Source organism: Lutra lutra, chromosome 8, assembly GCF_902655055.1.
Source record: "Lutra lutra chromosome 8, mLutLut1.2, whole genome shotgun sequence".
Lineage (NCBI taxonomy): Eukaryota > Metazoa > Chordata > Mammalia > Carnivora > Mustelidae > Lutra > Lutra lutra.
The window spans coordinates 60,982,442-61,004,777 of NC_062285.1; the positions used below are offsets into that span (position 1 = coordinate 60,982,442).

Genomic DNA, 22,336 nt, shown 5'->3' on the forward strand with positions numbered 1-22,336 from the left:
CTCAGATTGTGAGTGATTAAGGAAATGCAAATTAAAACCATAATGAGAATGAGTAAAACATAATGAAACTGGTAATACCATGCCCCAAGAAACCAAAACTCATACACTTTAGTAGAAATATAAAATGGTACAGTACTTTGAAAAACAGTTTGACAGTTTCTTATAAAATTAAACATACACTTTTGACTCAGCATTCCTCTATCCATTTAATTCGGATTGTTGAAAATCATAGTCACACAAAAACGTGTTTCCTAATGTTATGGCAGCTCTATCCAAAATTGCCAGAAACTGAAAACAACCCAGGTGTCCTTAGAGATGGATGGATAAACAAACTGTGGTCCATCTATATGATGGAATACTACTCAGCAATGAAAAGAAATTTCATCCAATGACTTGGATGAATCTCAAATGCTTTGTGCCAAGTGAAAAAAGCCAGAGTCTCAAGGGTACGTATTATATGAGTCTATTTATATGATATTTTGGAAAAGGCATAACTACAGTGACTGATAACAGATTAATGATTACCAAGTCTGGGGTAGAGGTTGGAAATTGACTACAAGGAGACACAGAGGAAGTTTTGGGGTGGCAGAAGTGTTTATATCTTTATTGGAATGGTTGTTATGTGGGTATATAACTACATAAAAATTCATCAAGCTGAACATTGAAATTTGGGCATTAAACAGAAGGTAAACTGTTTCTCCATTAAAGCACTTGAGGGGTGCCTGGGTGGCTCAGTGGGTTAAGCCTCTGCCTTTGGCTCAGGTCATGATCTCAGGGTCCTGGGATCAAGCCCTGAATCAGGCTCTCTGCTCAGCGGGGAGCCTGCTTCCCCCTCTCTCTCTCTGCCTGCCTCTCTGCCTGCTAGTGATCTCTCTCTGTGTCAAATAAATAAATAAAATCTTAAAAAAATTTAAAAAAAAAGGCACTTGAAAAATGAAGGTGAAGAAAAAAAAAAAACCAACATTTTCAGATAAATGGAAATTAAGGGAATTCATTGCCAGAAGACCTGCACTAAGAAATGCTAACAGATGGGAATCCGGATATTTAGGAAGGAAACCATTGGAAATGGAATGGAAATGCATTTCCAATGGAAATGCATTGGAAATAGTAAATATAATATAATTGTGTGTGTTTATTCAGTTTTCCCTTCATATATCTTCAGGTGGAGGCAGGTAGAATACAGAACACCTACATTATGGAGCGGGTGGTGGTGAGAGGGGATCTGTTAAGAAACAGAGTAAGTCACCAAATCAATTAGGGATTCCTAGGTCCTGAAAATTTAGTTCTGGTGTGATGCCATGGTGCGGAGTAAATTCAAACTGAGTCTTCCCAATGCTAAACAACCTGACGAATAAAACAATTTTAGCCAGTTATTCCCAAACATTGCATGTTGAGCATTTGATATCCACATCTTGCTGTTAGCAGTTATTAAAAAATACTTGTTAGGTAATTATAACCTCAACTTCTAATTCTAGTCTTCTAAGAATTATTCTACCAAAGCTAGAATTCACAAATGGAGGCCCATTATGGGTAGGAAATGCCAAAGTCATGGGCCGAGATTTAAATTGAGGTCCATCTAATTCCAAAGTCCACTGACCTATCCACACAGCGCTGGTTTTACCCCCAGACTGTGTTCTCCCAAACACAAAGTGAAGATGATAATAATACCTATTTCAGGAGGTTGTTACGAGAATCAAATGAGAAAATGTCTGCAAGTACGTGGGATATAATGAGATCTCAATGATGGGAGTGTGTCCACACACACACAAAATGATCTCTAGTTAATACATCTTATAGCCAGCCAAGACTTCAGAGAGAAGGAGTGGGGGGAACCCTGCCTTTTGTGGATCACTGCTCTCTTCTATGACTAGAAACACCATCTTAATTCCAACGGCCTGCTGATCAACCATGCCTTTAGGTAATCACGGGCGTTTTAAAGGTGCAATAGAAATATTCTCCTTAGGGGCACATGGGTGGCTCAATGGGTTAAAGCCTCTGCCTTCGGCCCAGGTCATGATCCCAGGGTCCTGGGATTGAGCCCCGTGACGGGCTCTTTGTTCAGCGGGGAGCCTGCTTCCCCCTCTCTCTCTGCCTGTCTCTCTGCCTACTTGTGATCTCTGTCAAATAAATAAATAAAATCTTAAAAAAAAAAAAGATATATTCTCTTTGTAACCCACTAAATTAAATATTGAAAAATGGAGTGAATTTCAACTAATCCTCAGCCTGTCTCTGGGAGCTTTGAATTAGCAATGGTTACCCTTGAGGCTTACTCCAGCCACATTTTTGTACCCAAATCTGTTCTAATGCAAAGGGCTGTCTGATAGTATTTTGGATTAAATTTGGATTAAAGGACTTAATTGGATTCCCCTAACATTAATTGAGTTTGTCTTGTTTGCTGGACATCATGCTAGACACTTTCGCACATATATTTATTTTAATTTGTTTCAATAAGAATATCCTTTAATGCATCTGCCACATTTCCTGCAGATGGTTTCCTCAGTGTTTCAAAACATATGAAAAACCTGGGAAGTATTTGTAAGGTTCTTATGATCATTTTTCTAAGATCTGAATTCTTTCCTTTTAGATGAATAACATTTAAACAACTGATAACAAATAGCATCTCTTATTTGGGCATTATATTTTTCTTCTAATATCTCAGAGATGAATCACGTGCATCCTAAAATTAGTAAAATTAGCGAATCTTCTTTGGCAGGATGGCTCAGTCACAGACATTATGTCCTTCCCCTCCCCCATCCCATGTTAAAGAGGAAGAAAAATGTATGTGTTTGTGTACAAAGCTAAAAAAATAATATATAATTCCGAACTTTCCAAAGGGTACTGTAAGTTATATATTAGCTTTGGGGGAACTTTGTTTACAACTCTTCTGATGGCTACTTTCTTTCTTCTATGATTTGCTATAATTTAAATCATCCAGTTTAATGCTTGATGTGTCAATCTCTGTCATTTGCTGTCTTCTATGTGGCTGACCTGGAGTCACACACACAAAAGAAATTTTAAAGTCCTCTTACTTCACTTTCTTAGTTCCTCTTCCTCGTCTATTGTCTTGTCTTCCCCACTAGTTCTTTCAACAATTCATCTCCCAAAAAACTGCCCCAACAAACACACAAGTACAGTTGGGGACCTTCCCAGCTTCGTCTGATTCAGACTGAATTCCTCTTGCTACCTCCTCAACCTCATTCCCCCCAGTGACATTTCAGTTTTCTCTGGGGTCTCAGGAGACCACATCTTCCTTCCTCAATACCACCAGAAGAGGAAAGAGAATTTATGATATGTCAGTCCTCGTCTTTTACAGACATGATCTTCTAGCAAGAGCTCTGGAAGAAGGTATTGTTATCTCCATGAGGGCCAGAGAATTTAAGCAATTTTCCCAAATTCATGAAGCCAGAAAATGAAAAACAGAGATTGATACCTGGGTCTTCCTGACCACAAAGTTCACTCTGTTCCACTATGTCATCTTGCTGTCTACCACATCTAGGATCAAACTCAGTCTAGCACTCACAGATTTCCTTGATCAGGATCCAATTTTATCCAACCAGTTTTATATTAGCCCCAAATTTCATCCAAGCTAAGTACCATGTGGCCTTCCTTAAGGTAGGATGTATGTTCTGGCCTAGAATACATTTCCCTTCTCCTAGCCTAGGTTTGCACATTCTTCAAGGCTATGTTTATCTTCCAAAGGATTCTTTTGACTCCTCCAGCTCCAGTTTTTCTCCTCCTAAACATTTGATGAGTTTGGAAGTTGATGTCCTTTGTCCTTTGAAAAGCATCCACCTGCTTTTCCTCTGGAGGTGAGTGGGTTCTACAGCTTGTAGGTAAGTTGAACCTGGAGGATAGGAGCATGGCCTTGGTCTGAGCTGCACTGGATGGAGAAATCTGGCAGCTGGCATAGGACTTCTGCCCTCTAAACAGAATCAGAGCTTGGGATGGAAAGGCCAGTGGCATTTGCAGCCAAGGATACCGTCAGGATGGAGATGAGCTTCCTTTTGGTACTCTGTTTAAAAGACTTATTATTTGAAAAAGTCACCAGGACCAGATGGATTCAGAACTAAGTTCTAGCTAATCTTTAAAAATAAACAAATAAACCAGGTGATCTAAATGTAACATACTTTTCCAGAAAAAAAAAAAAAGAAAGAAAGAAAAAGTAACCTTTAGTGTTCTCACATTATTGTCTTCATTATCTTTCCTCTCTTTAATGTTCATCTTCCCTTCTAGTTCACCCAAAGCTGCCTCATCCCCCAACCCCAACACGCATACACATTGAGCTGCCTTCACAGACTTGCTGACTTCAAAGTGATTTCTCCTTGCCCCCTCTCTAGCCCACTTCCCTCATCAGAAATTCTGCATCCCCTGGCAGTTGGTCAGGCTGAGTTTTAGGAGACCCACCTTCCCCTGCTCAGATCAAACAGACTGTTTGGCCCCTGGGGATCTCCCTTGAGCTGGAAGGCCCCTCTGTCTTCCTTGGGGAGCACTGCCTCCCTCTTGTGGGCTCTGTTACTGCTGGTGGAGAGAAAACCTTATAAAACACCTTACAGATTCTTGTCTCCGTGAAGATGTCTCTGTCTTCCAGTAACAGAATACGAACCCCAAATGTTATAAACAATAAGTGCCTTCTCTTATATAACTCTAAGTCGATGCAGGCTGGAGGGGTGGTTGATTCAGGGGCTCAACAATATTATCTGGCATCCAGCTCCCTTCTATTTCTGCCCTCTATTTATGGCACTAACTTCATCCTTGTCCATGTGCAGGATGGAAAGACAACTGGCTCTTTCCCCAGACGACTCCAGCAAACCCCACCTGACATCTCAGCCCAATCACAGGTGAGTGGCGTGGTTGGCTTTGACGAATCATCTGAGGAGTGACTGTTAGAAACCAGGGACAATGTCCATTGAATTCCACCTCATGTCCCCAGTTGGTCAGTGAGGAGATCCAGCATGAACACCCCAGAAATGCCCACCAGCAGTAACACTCATCACCAACAGAAAAATTAACCCTTTGGATGAGAGTGATGTTTTGAAGTTTGACTATAGTTTATCCTGACTTGTTACTTGTTTGTCAAAAGACTTCCCCCTGGGATTCTTTCATCTTATGGGAGGAATGATTGAGAGGAGAAGATGGGAGAGGATAGAATAACGTTATTTTAAATCCTCTTCCTAGAATGGATTGTAAATCACCTGTTGTCATAACTCTGGCCTGTGGTTAATTCGTAGACTACTGCTATTGACATGTTTTGGAAGTGACCTGAAAGTTTCTATGTATCTATATTTTAATTGGTTTAGTTTGAGTTTTCAGTGGGATGTGTTTAAAAAAAAAAGTTGAACACTAGTGAAAGCCAGTAAACACAGACTTTCTTGAGTAACTACTGTAGTAGAGAAAAAGCTTGAATGTAGAACCGAGTTGAATGCTGAGATGTGGAGAGCTTACCTGCATAGAGGTGTGGAGGCTGAGCAGGAGTTAGAGAAGTGGAAAATTACAAAAAGCAGGTGAGGGGGTAGGTCAACATGATTAGGCCATCGGGGTTTGTTAAATGGCTGTTATGGAAGCAGGGTTTCTGTTGGCCCATGGAGACTGGGGAATAGGGGTCCTATCTTCAGGCATTAGCTGGAAGAAGCAGTAAATTATACTGTCAACCTTGAGTTTTCCCAGGAAGGAAATTAATGGGGGCTGGGTTGTCTCACAGATGTGGCTTTGACCTGTTAGAAGCCTTGCTAGTGTTTGCTTAAGATCCGTGTGTGTCCGTGTGTGTGTGTGTGTGTGTGTGTGTGTGTGGTGGGGGGAAGGCTGGGAGAAATCGTTTGCGATGAGAGTAAAGGACAGTTTTCAGATGTAACCTAAAGAAACCGGGCTACAATACATACAGCTGTTACCATAGGATTTCTCTTTGTCACTGAATTTATAATTTTGTTTACTCATAATAGGTCAAATAAATACTACACATTGCGCTTTTTAATTGAGTAGAGGCCGCATCAAATACTATGCCTCAGTAGCCTCTGAAGACATTGCAAAGTAGCAGCAGAACATGTGTATAACCAACTCCAAAGGATAACCCTGAGTCAGCTATCTGGAACAACTTTTCCTTTTTCTTTTCTTTTCTTTCTTTCTTTCTTTCTTTCTTTTTTTTTTTTTTTTTGAAGAGGAAGGTTTTATGGGGGCATAACTCAGATAAGTCAGCTTTTGCCCACCAACTTTAAGTGGTGCTAGAAAATCAAGGAGTTAGTCATAAAAGCTTATAAATAGGCACTTGAACAAGTACATACAGGATGGAACTTTTTAACCTCACGAATCCTTTCATTGTGGAAAAATTATTGAAACAACTAGCAATAAATGATCTATGTTCTCTCTGGAGTTGTTAAAAGAAGCTGTGTCAGATTAGTTATCAGAGCATTTTCCCAATACATATACACTCTTTGGAAATATATATGTGAAAATGTGACAACCTTCATAAAGCTGACAAAGATGAAAAGTAATTCTAGAAAAAAATTGCCTATCATTCATTCATTATGGGTTGTAAAATTGTTTTATCTTTGCAATCACAAGAAGAATTATATGGGATAATATGCTATAGGGAAAGGAGTAAATGTTTCACTAAATCAAATATTCCCCTGGTGAGGTTGGTTCTATACTGTATGCTGAAAGTCCTACAGGAAAAAAAAAGAAAAAGTCATCTTATTATAGATCACATTTGGGCTTAGGTGATGCCAATAGATCTGGGTGAAAATTGAACAAAACAATTCTAGTTAGGGGGGCGCCTGGGTGGCTCAGCGGTTAAGCCTCTGCCTTCGGCTCAGGTCATGATCTCAGGGTCCTGGGATCGAGTCCCACATCGGGCTCTCTGCTCTGTGGGGAGCCTGCTTCCTCCTCTCTCTCTCTCTCTCTCTGCTTGCCTCTCTGCCCACTTGTGATCTCTCTCTGTCAAATAAATAAAATCTTTAAAAAAACAACAACAACAACAAAAAAAAAACAATTCTAGTTAGGAATTTACAAACCAATAGTCCAAAATTTAGTGCCTGGCTCACAGTAGGCATCAGGAAATATGTGGTAGGTGAAGTTTTCAAAAATCTGTATTTTGGCCACATGTAAACAAAATATCTTAGATATTGAGTAATATTTACATTTCAAGCAGTTGAATCACTCCTGTATAAGCATCTTTTACAAAGAGAGAATTAAAGGAAAGAATCTCAAATTGTTCAGTTACAGAGAAGCCACATTGTTAATATCATCCTTTCTCACTATTTCTCACTATTACCCAGAAGCATTTAATTGGAATATCCTGGCACCAAATCTCCCCTCCCTCCCCAGCAAAACAGCTGAGACCAAAGAAAGAAGCAAGAATGTTCTCTCAAGAGCCAGCTGAAACTCCTGTAGCCAGAGCCGGCAGGTTCCCCTATGGCAGAAGAAGCATCCAGAGCCCCAAATCAAGTTTACCTGATCTCATTTAGCACAGAATTTAAATACTTATACCTAGTTTCTATGCCAAAGGTTAGAGGAGTTTTACTCAGTGCTAGTTTCCTAGGGGTAGAATTTGAAAGCATGCTTTAAGAAATACCGGACCCCCATTTGGAATCTTGTTGCCTTTTGTCCTCTGTCCTAATTTTAGGACTCTGTCTGTGTTCTAGTTGACTCCATTGTGTAATTGTTTACGACTCTGTTTCCTCTTTCAGGTTAGGTCCTTCATGTACTCTGTTACTATTTGTACTCCTTTCTCCTTCAGAATCTTTCCAAAAACCTCATAGCCTGTAGTCATCTAATGAATGCTTGTTCAACACAATGAATCAATAATAGAGAATTAGAAGAGTCGATGTTCTGTTGGAAGCGGCAAGAAGTCACATATGGTGGTTACAGTGTAGGAAGAAGCTAATCAAAGAAGAAACGCCCAGCCGTCTGGGGCCATTCAGTGTATGGACAAAGAGCTTCACACACCTCATTAGCCCCTGGGAATTGCAAGGAGATTCAGAGGGATGAGTATTTGATACTCAAAATGACCATGCTGAGTCATTAGAAGGTCTAAATGAGGAGCTGTGTGATCAACTTATAGAAGGAAGGGGAAAATGAGATACTATTTTTCATCTATCAAATTGGCCCGTGCCAGTGAGGGCACAGGGATATGGATATTCTTATGAAATTCTGGAAAGCACAAACAGTTCAAGAAAAACATTTTAAGAACAAAGCCATAGGTTTGTGAACACATAAGACACAAGGATGTTCACTCCAGTATTAACACTATGAAACACTGTTCACCAGTAAAGAAATAGACAACAAATGGTTTGAAAATTAAATTAGAATATTTCAGTGTAATATAAATGTATACATGTACATTAAAAAGAGTGCATGCGTGTGTGAAAGGATGTAACTAACATATTAACAGTGGATGGAAGGATCACAGATGGTTTTCATTTTGTTTCTTGACGTGCTGTGTTTTCACAATTTTCACCACTATATGTGAATTAATTGTTAAATTAATTCACATATAGTGAACAAGAAAGAATTTTCTTTGTATGCGTTCAGGGGTAAGCTGTAGCTATCTCAAAAATTCATTTATGTAGAGAAACCCAAGCCTTGATGAACCCATTCTGTGTTAGACTTTTAGGAAACACCCACTATGTTAGGTCCTGAATAATCAAAAATAAAAGACACGGTCCCTATCTTCATGAACCTTACATGGAGGAGACAAGTTTTTACTCTACGGCTTTTGAACTTTCCCTTGTGCTAGGCGTTTTGTTTAGAGGACCTCATTGAACCCCTACAATTATTCTGTGAAGCAAATATTCATATTATTCTTCCTTCACATAGAGGGAGGCTGAGGCTTAGAGAGGTCAAGTGATGTGGCCAAGATCACAACTTGTACGTAGCAGAGGGGAGCTTCGAGCACAGCCACACCAGCTCTAGACGCCTTTCACCAAGACTGTCTCAAACAATTATACTCAAGGTGATGTGTGCCGAGAGGGAGGTAAATGCAGAGTGTTCTTGGAGCACCTAGGATGTGTTTTTAACCCAGAGTGAGGGGAGGAAAGGATGGGGAAGGCTCCCTAGAGGAGGCGCTACCTTCACAGAATAGAACGTGAATGGGAGCTGGGGCTGGGACAGGTGCAGAAGGCTGTTCCAGGCAGAGGAAGCCATGTGTGTCTGCCCTGAGAGGCCCGAGGGACGGCGGCCCGTGAGGCTGGGGCAGTGTGTGGGGATGGGGCCAGGGGGCCAGGAGGCATGATGACCCAGGCAGCAAGCCTGAGGCTTCAGTACAAAGGGGCAGATTTGCTTCACCCAAGAGCACTGCACAGAATGAAAGTCTTTCAGGGTTGCACTCATGGGTAGGAAAAAGGGTTAAGCAGGCTTTAAAAATCCCATCCCTGCTTGACTGATTAGTGCCATGGCAACCCAGCAGCAGCCAACACTTGTCAAGGCCTCTTCTTTGGATACAATAATAAACAGTGATAAAACATTACCTCAAGGCTTTATATTTTTGCCATCAGTTAAAATTCTGTGTGGTGAAGACTTCTTCAAATTGTAGCTGAGAGAGAGAAAGAGAGAGGGGGAGGGAGGGAGGGCTGCAGGGAGGGAGGGAGGAAGGTATATTTTAAATAATGTACTAGAAATACTTTATGCATATGCTTTAAGAATTCAAAGGCTTTAACCTATCAGCCCCTTGAAAAGGCCAGAAGCCTGATGGAGGCAGAGTTCTGAAAGGGCTTTCTCGGTAGGAATAAAGACTTGACAGGAGGTAAACAATGACACTGCACTCTGTAGCTTCCAGAAGCATCAGCCCCATTATGTCGCCAGTAATGGTTGCTGTGGGGCGAACGCCACCCCCTCGCCCCTCCTTTCACTCTTAACTCGAGCTTACAGAGAGGAGCACAGTCTCACAATTATTGCCGTGACAGCTGCGTGGCGGGTGGGACTTGTTTCTAAAACAAACCCACAAATATTTAGATTCCGTACCCTTCTCAAAGCTGCTCCCCAGTCGCTCAGCTTCTTCAAAGTGACAGTTCTTCAGAGGAACTGGACGCTTCTCGGTGGGGAGAGGAGCCTGGGCTGGGTTGGACTTTGGATCCCCCGCCTTTTCCCAGCGGCTTCCCCTTCACACCTCACCTAACCTCCAGGAGCTCAGTTTCCCTGCTTTGTAAAATGGGACTCATGCCCTTCTAGTCTAGAGAGTGAATGTAACTGGGACAGGCACGCGGTTGGTGTTTAAAGATTCTTAGCTGATATTCTTGATTCAGGGCCACGAGCTCTCAGGCTGAGCCAGACCAGGAGACCCTGCAGTGGCCTAGGCAAACAGTACGCAGCCCTGGTACCCTGGGCCACTCATCCTGAGCCGCACTGTTTTTTCCTGTTGTAACGTCTCCGAAACTGGGATGTGTCTTATAATAGAAAATGTGTCAGAGTTAATTGGCAGTGGTTTTTCTTTCCTACCGGATCAGAAAATAATGGAGCATCTCACAGTGGGCGAAATCTTAACATTAAATGAAATGGGCTAGTCCCTTCCAGCATATGGAGCATTTTTGTTTGGTTACCGGCCAACAGATAAAAGAAAGAGCCAAACCCTACGCCTATTCGGTAAATCTCTTGACAGCAAAGATAAGATTCATGACAAGTCCTCATCTCATCTTCCTGAGCTGGTCGCAGCCTGGCAACACATCTGTTCCTTAGAAAAGACACATCGGAGTCATCCGTGTATTGTCTCCTATGTGGTCCGTACCATCTGCTGCCCCCTTTCCCTGTCTCCTCCATGGTCCTCCCCACCAAACGCGCTGCTGTAAGCAGGAACAAAACAGAAGAGACTTCGAGATTTTCAGCGCCCTTTCTAAAATGGAACCGGGAATGTAATGAACGTAATTTTCTGGGCTTGTAGAAACGCGTTGATCCCAGTGGCAAGGCTTACTGCTGGGGAAGAAAGTAGGAAGATGTTCACGCAAACACACACACACACACACACACACACACACACACACACACACACACGTGCACGCACGCACAAGTGCACTGACTCTTTTAAGAAACAGAACCAGATTATGGAGCAGGTTGGGAGGCACTTGTTTGGGGAACCAACTTATCAGGGGGCTAAAATGTCATTGGCATGAACTAGAACCATGATACCAGCTAGCTCCGGTTTTCGAAAGCAGCTTTCTCTGCCTGGTGACGGGCTGAAAGAAACACAGGTGGGTACTGTTTCTGCTCAATGAGACACTGACTTCTAGGAGAAATGGTTAAAAACAACACAAATTAACAAACGAAACACAACTCCCTCCAGGTGTTCAACTTATTTTTGGGGTGCTTGTTGGCAAGTCATCTAGTGTGGTTCCCAGACTGACCACCGATCCTAAACGCTCATGCCTGAAACTAGTACTGGTGGTTAGCAAGTTCAAACGACCGTCAAAAACTGTCAAGGATGTGAGATTTTGCTCCCTTGCGTGCTTACAAGGGTCTGCTTGTAAGCATGCTTACAAACAGTCTGCCACTGTTTGATTGGGTACTAGGAGGGGACACGTTTCTGGGTCAGATAGTCTGGGGGAAAGAGAGTTAGCACCTTGCCTACAAGAGGTGTGGAAATGCCAGAAACCTTGGAGAATTGTCTCCCAGCAACAGCCTCTTAATGGGACCTAGTGGAATACAGTATATAGTATGCCCACCCCACTACACAAACTTATTGAACAGTATATTGAAACAAACATACTGAAACATATACCAAAAGAATATCAATGTCAAGAGCGGATTATTAGACTGTGTAGGAAGTTCATATGGTCCATCTCTTGCCTAGAGCAAAGTAGGTTTCATATTCTCATGTGAATGAACTTGAATAAAAAGGTCAACTCATAGAGAAGGAAATAAGACAAAGGAAACAATAGTTCTTTTTCCTTCTTATTCAGAAACGATCATATCATGCATTTCATCATTCAGAGGAAAGGGTAAAATTGGGTGCTTAAAAGTAGTTGGAAAAATTTTAGCCTAAAGGCAATCCAAGGGTTCAAAATTCCATTATAGAGTGCTAATTTTGTTCCTCTTTGAGCATAGATGGCTTTTCTTTTCTTTGGGTTGGATCTAACGGTGCCTTGTCCTCGTACTCAAAGGACTTGAATTGGGAGAGAAAGTTGCCAGATTTGAGATGAATGGAACTTGAATCATTTTGAATTTCTGTATCAAACTGATTGGAACATTTCACATAACCTTAACATGAGTAATTCAGCTGTAACTCTGATTTCTAAATTCTAGGCATTTTTTTTCCTTTTCCCAAAATGAATACATGTGATTATTGTGTTCCATGGAATAGTCATTTTCTTAATAACTTTGATAACCGGTAGCCTCGTGCTATTTTGTCTATATATACTACAAGGTAGCTAACTTGTAGACCTTATTCAATTTTTGTCAATTGTTCTTTCTGGTCCAAAATTCAGTCCAGGTCCCCCATTGCATGCAGTTTTCAAGTTTTAAAAATCTTCTGCAGTGTGAAACAGTTCCTTATTTTCCATGCCTTATTCTTTGAATTGGTTTGACGTTTTCTCATGATTATGCAGAGCTTATACATTTTTGGCAAGGAGATTAAAGAAGTGATATTGAGCCCTTTTCACGGCAGCCTATCAGGGGGTACTCAAAGTCAGTAGGTCTCCTTATTAGTGATGCTGATTTTGATCATTTGGTCATGGTGGTGTCTACCAGGACTTTTCACTGTAAATTTATGTTTTTTTCTCATTGTAACTAGTAAGTATCTTGTGGAGAGATACTTTGAGATTATGCAAATATCCTATTTCTCATCATAGTTTGTCCATGAATTTTAGCAATCTTGCTAAACTTTCGTAAACTGTGATGTTTACGAAAAAATCATTTTTCTGTCATTCCTTCAGCATTCATTAATTGGAATTCTACTGAGTCCAGGCTTGTCCTTGGACTTTCACTTTCTAGTCCTGGAATCAGCCCATTTCTCCAGGAAGCCCTGGTTCCTTTGACTGAAGAAAGATGTTTAGACACCAAGAAGTGATGGGTACCGGTGTGCTCATCATTACTGGGGTGTCATTGTCAGTCCCTTTCAATGAAAGAGCTAGGAAACATCTGTATGCACACACACACATACATACATATCTCTGTCTCTCTATTTAAAACTATGACTCCCATTCATATCTCCGATTCCAACCCAACACCACAAAGTTGCTTGGAGTCTCCCTTTTGTCCTTATTTATAATTTCTTTCTCTTCTATTAAGATACTTGGTTCTTATCCACAATTTGTTTACTTATTTGCACAAGCCTATAATGCACATAAAGTAGTTTCAGAGTTGCTAACCCATACCTCTGTGAAAAACAAATTTACTGATTCAATAACCAAATATTTCTGTAAGTTCATTTTGTTTTTAGCCTTACATGACATTACATTGCAGTATGTAGTGATTAATTTTATGTTTCAAGTTGACAGGGTCATGGGATGCCCAGATATTCCAATGACCATTATTTCTAGATGTGTCTGTGAGGGTGTTTTTGAATTAGATTAATATGTGAATCAGTAAACTGAGTAAAGTGGATGGTCTTCTGCAGGTGGAGGCCAAATGCAGTCTCTTGAAGGGCTGAATATTCAGAATAAAAAGGTGGCAAGAAATAGTTGTTTTCTCTCTGCTTATCTTCCAGCAGGGGCATTGGTTTTCTCCCACCTTTGGAGTTAGACTTAAACTAGAACTTATATCACTAGCTCTCCTAATTCTTAGGCCCACCTTCAGACTCAGATTTGAATCATTGGCTCTCTTGAGTCTCCAACTTGTGAACTGCAGATCCTAGAGCTCTCTCAGAACTGTGTGTGAGCCTATTTCTTGTAATAAATCATAATGAGATATGATATAGACCACATAGTATCTATCTATCATCTACCTATCTATCACCTATCTATCTATACCTATATTCATATCTATGTCTGTATCCATCTCCTCCTGGTTCTGTTTCTCTGGAGAACATGGACTACTAATGCACAATATAAAATCAAAATATTATTTTCTAAAATTACTTAGGTCAAGGCTTTTCTTTGGTATTCTCTTTGTCATGGTCATGTTCATTTATAACTGTCCATTTGGTACCATTTATATTCCTTTAAAAAATTAAGTCAGGTCATATCTGCACAAAACCTTCTAGGAACTTCCCATCTTAGTCTAAGTCAAATTAGAAGTATTTCTGTGACTCTCAATGCTATGGTCAACTTTGGCAAAGCAGGAAAAAATATCCAATGGAAGAAAGACAGTTTCTTCAATAAACAATGCTGGGAAAATTGGACAGCTATATACAGAAGAATGAAACTGGACTATTCTCTTGCACCATACACAAAGATCAACTCTAAATGGATGAAAGACCTCAATGTGAGACAGGAATCCATCAAAATCCTAGAGGAGAACATAAGCAGTAATCTCTTTGACATAGGCCACAGCAATTTCTTTTAAGACACATCTCTAAAAGCAAGGGAAACAAAAGTGAAAATGAACTTTTGGGACTTCATCAAGATAAAAAGTTTTGTACAGCAAAGGAAACAGTCAACAAAACAAAGAGGCAACCCACAGAATGGGAGAAGATATTTGCAAATGACACTACAGACAAAGGGTTGATATCCAAGATCTATAAAGAACTTCTCAGACTCAACACACAAAAAACATAATCAATTCAAAAAATGGGCAGAAGTCACGAGCAGACACTTCTCCAAAGAAAACATACAAATGGCTAATAGACACATGAGAAAGTGTTCATCATTAGGCATCAGGGAAATTCAAATCAAAACCACATTGAGATACCACCTTACACCAGTTAGAATGGCAAAAATTGACAAGACAAGAAACAACAAATGTTGGAGAAGTTGTGGAGAAAAAGGAACCTTCTTACCTGTTGGTGGGAATGCAAAATGGTGCAGCCACTTTGGAAAACAGTGTGGAAGTTCCTTTAAAAATTAAAAATAGAGCTACCCTATGACCCTACAACTACACTACTGGGTATTTACCCCAAAGATACAGGTGTAGTGAAAAGAAGGGCCATACACACCCCAATTTTCATAGCAGCAATGTCCACAATAGCCAAACTGTGGAAAGAGCCAAGATGCCTTTCAGCAGATGAATGGATGAAGAAGATGTGGTCCATATAAACAATGGAATATTACTCAGCCATCAGAAAGGATGAATACCCAACTTTTACATCAGCATGGATGGGACTGGAGGAGATTTTGCTAAGTGAAATAAGTGAAAAAGAGAAAGCCAATTATCATATGGTTTCACTTAATTATGGAACATAAGGAATGGTATGGAGGACATTAGGAGAAGGAAAAAATTAAAGGAGAGAAATCAGAGTGGGAGACAAAGCATGAGAGACTATGGACTCCGGGAAACAAACTGAGGGTTTTAGAAGGGAAGGGGGTGAGGGAATGGGTGGGCCTGGTGATGGGTATTGAGGAGGGCATGTATTGCAATGAGCACTGGGTGTTATACACAAACAATGAATCATGGAATGCTACATCAAAAAATAATGAAGTACTGTATGGTGACTAATATAACACACACACAAAAGTACTTTTATGTTGTAAGTGCCCCATCCTCCTATGCCTTTCTGAGCTCATCTCCTCACCACATAGCCCCTTGCTCACCCCTGTCCAGACACACTGGCCTCCTTGTTGTTCCCACAGCATCCCACACATGCTTCCATAATTGCTTTTGGCTCAACATAGGTGAGGCCCTCACTTCCTTCAGGCTTCTGTGCAAGAGGCACTACATATATTTATTTATCTGTCTTATTTATAAAAATGTAAGTTCCATGAATGTTTTGTTCTGCTTGCTGCCACGCTCCCCGATCTCGGACAGTACCTGGAACTTGGTAGGAACTGAAATATATTTGTTGTTGAATGTTGCTGAATTAACCTGCTTCGTATTTCTTTAAGAAAATGTCTTAGATGTTTTAGATGTCAGTGATGAGTGTTAATTTGCTAATAAACTGCCAGCATAAGGACCAACAATCTGTATTTCTGTCTCGAATGCATATTACAGTACTGTGCAAGTACAGTATGTGATTCCAGTCTTATTCATTAGAGTGTTTGCATGACGAGTATATTCACTCGTCCTCATCTCTTCTGATAGCTGTCTGTCCGTAGAAAGGAAATATGTTTTTTTCTCCTAAATTCCCAACAGTGAATGCATATTACTTTTATAATCAGAAGAAGCAGCAATAGCTATGCCTACAAGCTTATCTGTTCAAGTGTGAGCTCCCATCAAAGGATTATTATGATTATTGTGATACCCTCCCTCACTCCTCATCCTCCTGGGGAATCTTTCCTGTTGACAGGCTCCAGAATCAATTTTTAAGGCAGCTGTCTGAAAAAAAGGAGCATATTTTTACCTAAGGACAGGCCATCTACAATTGGGTAAAGCAGCCTATAACAAGACAGTTATCCCAAATCATTTAATGGAAGAGGCAGAATAAGGAAACAATAAGAGATCACCAAAAGTGCAAGGTAATTGTTGTGCTGGTTCTTAGGGAACTTATCAAAGGGAGACAGAAGTGAGAAGAAAAAGGAATTGAGCTCTAATAGAGGGTCAGGGTGTTGCTGTCTTCTCCTGCATTTAAACACAATAAGGTGGGTGGGAGGATAGCTCTGGAGGGGAAGCACTTAAGATAAGTGAACTGTATTATCAGCTCTAGGATACAGTGTTTGGAAGCCAGATACAAAACATCAAATTATGAAAGCAATTGAATGGTTTTTCAACTGAGAAATAATAGCTGGAAAGTTGTTTCCACCAGTTGAGAGCGCAGATTTATTTCTGTACATTGAAAAGCCTGGGACTAGCCAAAGGGATTGTTAGATTAATGGAATCCTACACCGAGTTTCACCGGGGAAGGTTCTCAGCCATCCCGTTTCCTGATGGAATGTTACCAGACCTGAGGCTATGGGGGTGATGGTAAATGAAATGCGCAAGGGGAAAAGAGAAAGAGGACAGGAAGTCTTAATTTTATAAAATCTCATGGGATAAGGGAAAGACTCTGAAGGTTGACAAATGTTGAAGACCTCTGTGGTCCCTTTGGTGATGGAGAGCTGTCTGAGATTTAACGGACTTTAGTTGGTAGCACCAGCATCAGGGCCAGAGGGGTGGACGAATCTGAGTTAATGATGAAGACATTGGTGAGATGAAGGGTGTGTTTCCTTCCTAAAGTCAAGTGCTCTCCTTCACAGAGAATACCTGGACAAAAAGTGGGAAGATAAAGCTTATGTGAGCATCAAACATGGCTCTTTAGGCCTTCAGAATTTTCTCCTAGGAATCATTTAACTCCAGAAAACCAAGGCAACACAAACAACCCCTGGGATTCCCCCATGAGGATGACCAATTTCAGAATCGACTCTGCCATGCTGATCTACCCAGCAGTTTGCTGCAGGAGACAACTTTGGTTGCCTGTCCAATAGCAATCCCCAACTCACTCTCTTCCAACAGACCCTGAGTTTTTTTTTCTAGTATCCCACCCTTTGCCAGGGAACCATGGGCTTTAGGGAATGCCGGTTCCATTCCCAGTCCCAGGTGTGGATGATTGATTACACTAAACCAATGGAGAAAATTTCTTTCCCTGACAGTGACTGGCTTAGGAAGAAGCCATTTTGGCCAGGGGGACGTTGGGGAAGCTGGTGGTGGAGGCTTCTGGGAAGCATTTTATAGCTCCTTAAAAGAAATACAAGGAGAAGTCCCATTTTTGAGTTTGGATAATGGATTGCTAAGATGTGATACCTGGACCATTACAGCCATTTTTTTTTTTTTTTTTTTTTTTTTAAGCTACGAGGAAGCTAACCAACATGATAGGAATGGAAGAGTGGAAGATGGAACTTGAGCTCTCGATGACGTTGTCATGGTGCTGAGTGGAATAATCCCGAAGATGCACTACCTCAGAACTCCTTGTTGTGTGAGCTAAGAAATCCCTTAGCTGTTTCAGCTGTCCTGAGTTGAGTTGTCTGTTTCCCAAGCTGCTCCTGTTTCATATTCTTACTCTTCTCATGAAACTTTGAATGTGCCTGCAACAAAACCCTTACTTAGGGGCCAGTTATGGAGTAAGAGTAAGGCCTCTCTCCCTGTCACTGTGTGAGAGGTCTCCCGGAGTGCAGAGTGGGATACTCCTAGAATGCCAGTGGGCCCCAAAGAGAGACATGGACTCCCATCATAGCTCGATTCAAAGGCAGCTTTTCTAGATTTTGGTAGCCCACCGCAGTAGCCAAAAATGCTCATTGGCTTGAAGGATTGATGGATACATGGACCCAACTTAGAAATTGGTTCTTAGGCTCACCTTTGGTCTGGGTCTGGCTCTGAGTAACCTCCTGCTGTGCTCTGGTGTTTTCAGGATGCCCAGACACTATCTGTCTTCTGTGTAATCCTTTATAGGATTAGCTCAGCAGACTCAAAATGCTCAAAACTTGCACATTCTAAGGAAAGGCCTGGCAGATAACCTCTAGGCCCTTGGAATATCCTTCCTGATCAGAGTGTCTTCATATAATTGATTCTTTGATCCAAGCCAGATCATCTATGCTAATGATGTGATTTATGGGGAACATCTGTTTCATCTGCCTGGGGCGTTGGGCCACACTATATCCCTTTGACTCTTGGAGACCTGGAGACTGAGTAGTTAAGGTCAGTCACTCAGGTGCTCCTTGCCTATGTGAGTGACCCCCAGTAACAACCCTGGACACGCAGGCTCAGGTGGGTGCCCTGGCTGGCAATAAGACTTTGTAGGTGTCCATCACATATTGTTGTTGAAAGCATTAAGTACAGCCTGTACATTTCCTCTGGGAGAAGACCAATGGAAGGAAGCTTATGCCTGGTTTCTCCTGCTCTTTGCATCTTCGCCTTTACTGATTTCAATCTGTATTCTTTGCTGCAGAGAACATACATTTACCAGCTTTTCTGAGTTCTGTGAGTCCTTCTAGAGAATCATTGAGCCTGAGGGTGGTTTTGGGGATCCCCGACACTCCACTACACAGAAACCTAGAACTTCTGTTGGGATCTCTTATATTCTTCCTAGAGTCACATATCAACTCAGTATTTTACTGGGTCAACTGGTCCCCTGGAAAGAGCCCTGGCACACGGAAGACTTGGAATCCTCTCCTGGTTCCATGACATGGCACTGACAGGGCCTTGGGGAAGTCACAGATCTCTAATCTGTCCTCTTTGGCCAAGTAGGACAATATCTGCTCTGTCTACTATAATGGGTCATTGTGGGGAGCACATCAGATAATGCACGTGACAACGTTTTGAAAAATGTATGGATTTTTAATGATTAGATGTTGCATACACTTTAAACACTTGACACAGAGGTGGAATATTTAGTGGCTAACACTGAGTGCTGAATTTGTGCCAGGAACTTTAACACGTACAGGCTGATTTAATCCCCACTCTGGAATCAGCCTCACGTTTTATCTTCAACAGAAACTTTGTGAAGAGGAAATCAAACAAACTTTCCACAGTTCTATAACTAGTAAAGAGCAAAACTAGAACTCAAACCATAGCCGTCTGGTTGAAGAGCCCAAGAGATCACCCATTTTACAATGCAATTCTGTTCTTTCAAGTGCCTCCAGTGAATTCAGTCTCTTAAATGTAAAACACCTTAGAGATGTAAAATACCAATAACAACCTAGAAACAATCCCTAGACCAAGGTTACTAGAGAAAATACACTTGTCTTACCTAAGACAATTTTCCTTCCTTCTGGGTCAGGATACTCAACAAATAAACACATCTTGGGACACTTACAGACACACCATCCAACAACGTTAACAAGAGGAGGGGGCTTGACTGCTCTTGCTCCCTTTCCCTGTTTACCCATTGTATTTTGGATAGATTTTCCTGTTGGCCTACAGCTGCCACAGTCATGATGAGGGGAGAAGTCTGTTACATCACCTGTCAAGTGTGTGAAGCATTTTCCACTGTCTTCTGGGATAACTGAAAGCTTGGTTGTGAAACACATCTTTAGTACCTCAGTCTTGGTTGTGTTTTCTATGTGGGTCAAGATGGAAACAGTATATCATTTCATTTCACTGATTAAAAGAGGAAAGAGGTTTTGGGTACAGATATTCATACATAAAACAGAGTTGAAAGTGACAACATATTTTGCTGTCCCTGACACTTTGATACACATTTCTTGGCAGCCCAAGATGCCAGGGGCATAAGAGACTGGATAATATAGGTCAAGGATCCCTGGGCTCTGAAACTCACATTTCAAACAGAATTATAAACAAATGAATCTTAAGACTCTGTGCTTTCTTGAGCTGTGGTATGGATGTGTTTTGGAATATGTGCTTTGCTGTAGTGTATATTTACAATGGTATAAGGTATTCGATTTCAACGATCATGACGTAGCAGAAGCAAAATTCTGTTTTTTCTCAGAAAGCATCAGTGAATTATTGAAAATCTGGATTATCTGATAAGCAAGATTCCTTATTAGTATGCAGTAACATATGCAAGGTGGTCTCTAACCCTGTGAGCTTATGCAGAAGGCAACACTCAGAAATGAGATAGTTGTCTTCTTTTCCAGCTAAGGTTTTAAAACACGCCAGCAGCATGAGTTTTGACAAGATTTTGTTGTAACTCTGATAGTAATTTCAATACTCATGTACACACCTGCTACCCCACAGCTCCCCTCTCATACCAAACACACCTGCATGCTATACACAGTATGTACATCACACCCTACAGGCACTACGCTGTATACACACACACACCACACACAGTGTATCACACACTCACCCCACATACCATATCACACACACACACACACACACACATTTCCTGTCCACCAAGCACAAATCAATCCACTGCACACGTGTGCCACCATGTGCCACACACTGTCTCACGTGTGTGCACGCACACACACATACCTCTTACATCAAACACACATACATGTACAGACATCACACCACACCACACATACATGCATACCACACACACACATCGCACAACACAAGACTTCCCCCCACACGCCATGCACACTATACCCCGTGCACATGCCCTCTCACACCAAGCACAATATAGCCTCTTCCCCACTCACCCCCAACATGATCTGGCCACTGGCTACCTTCTCACCTAACTTCCAATCTTCTCTCCCTCATTTACTATACTTCAGATATACCCACCTCCGAACTGACTCTTGAACATTCCAAACACACTCTAGTCTTTGCATCTGCAGTCCCCTCTATCTTGGATCTGCACATGACTTGGCTTCCTTCAGAAAGTCCTTCCCTGACACCTCTACCCCAGGGAGGCACACAGATCCCTCACTGTCTGTGTGTCTGTCCCTTCCCATTACTCTTCAAATGGGCGTTAGGTCTTTTATTTGCAGTCCCAACCACAAGTTGCAAGTGGTCCTTAGAAATCATCTAATCTAGTCTGATAGTCTCATTTTGCAGAAAACAATGTGAAAATTTGAGAGAAGTAACTTGTCCGAGGTTACACAGATCATTCATTCATCCATTCAGCAAATGTTTAGTAGCTCCTATGTGCCAGATGCTGGCTCAGTAGGAGGTGTTGGAGGGGTACATAGAGGGCAAGGAAACTTACATTCTATTCAGGGAGACAGGTAATAAGCAAGTAAATGTATAGTCAATGTTAGGGAGTGATTCATGCTTAAAAAATAAAACTAAGCAAAACAAAAAGTGGGGTGGGGGGAGGCCAGAAGTAAGAAATAGCCACGCATAGTTGAGAAACATCCCAAAGGCACATGGAGATAGAATCCGTTGGAAGTTCTCCAGATGTTAAAACATCTGTTCATTGAAGAGGTAGCCAGGTCGCAGGCTAACTTATGCGTGCAGAAGGTTTGGCAAGGTGTTCCTTCGGACTTTATTTTTTTTATTTTTTATTTTTTAGATTTTATTTATTTATTTGTCAGAGAGAGAGATCACAAGTAGGCAGAGAGGCAGGCAGAGACAGAGGGAGAAGCAGGCTCCCCGCCGAGCAAAGAGCCCGATATGGGACTCGATCCCAGGACGCTGGGATCATGACCTGAGCCGAAGGCAGCTGCTCAACCAACTGAGCCACCCAGGCGTCCCTCCTTCGGACTTTAAAAGGAGGCACAGTTTCTGCCTCTAACCTTGACAAGTGTAAAACAACCTTAGATGGCATAAAGACTTTTACTGTAGCAATAATTGCAGCTAAGATAATGGTGAAATCTGGACGGAATCCATTCAAAACACTGTGCATAATGAACCATCACAGAGTTTAGATACCATGGTTAGCGTCGCTTACCGACAGTGGCTAGACTGCTTGAAACCTGGGAACACACGGAATCTTCTGAGAAAATAATCAACCATCAGAAAGTAGGAGCCAGGCTCCCGAAAGCTGAGGATTCAGATCTCAAAC

General features: G+C 41.5%; 1 long non-coding RNA gene across 1 annotated transcript; it reads left to right on the forward strand.

Annotated features, from left to right (window-relative positions):
- The first annotated feature begins 3,119 nt into the window (after positions 1-3,119).
- On the forward strand, positions 3,120-19,795 carry LOC125106581 (uncharacterized). Its single transcript, XR_007129357.1, has 3 exons — positions 3,120-3,809; positions 4,767-4,838; positions 17,773-19,795. It is a non-coding gene; the product is annotated as an uncharacterized LOC125106581 (long non-coding RNA).
- The last annotated feature ends 2,541 nt before the right edge of the window (positions 19,796-22,336 follow it).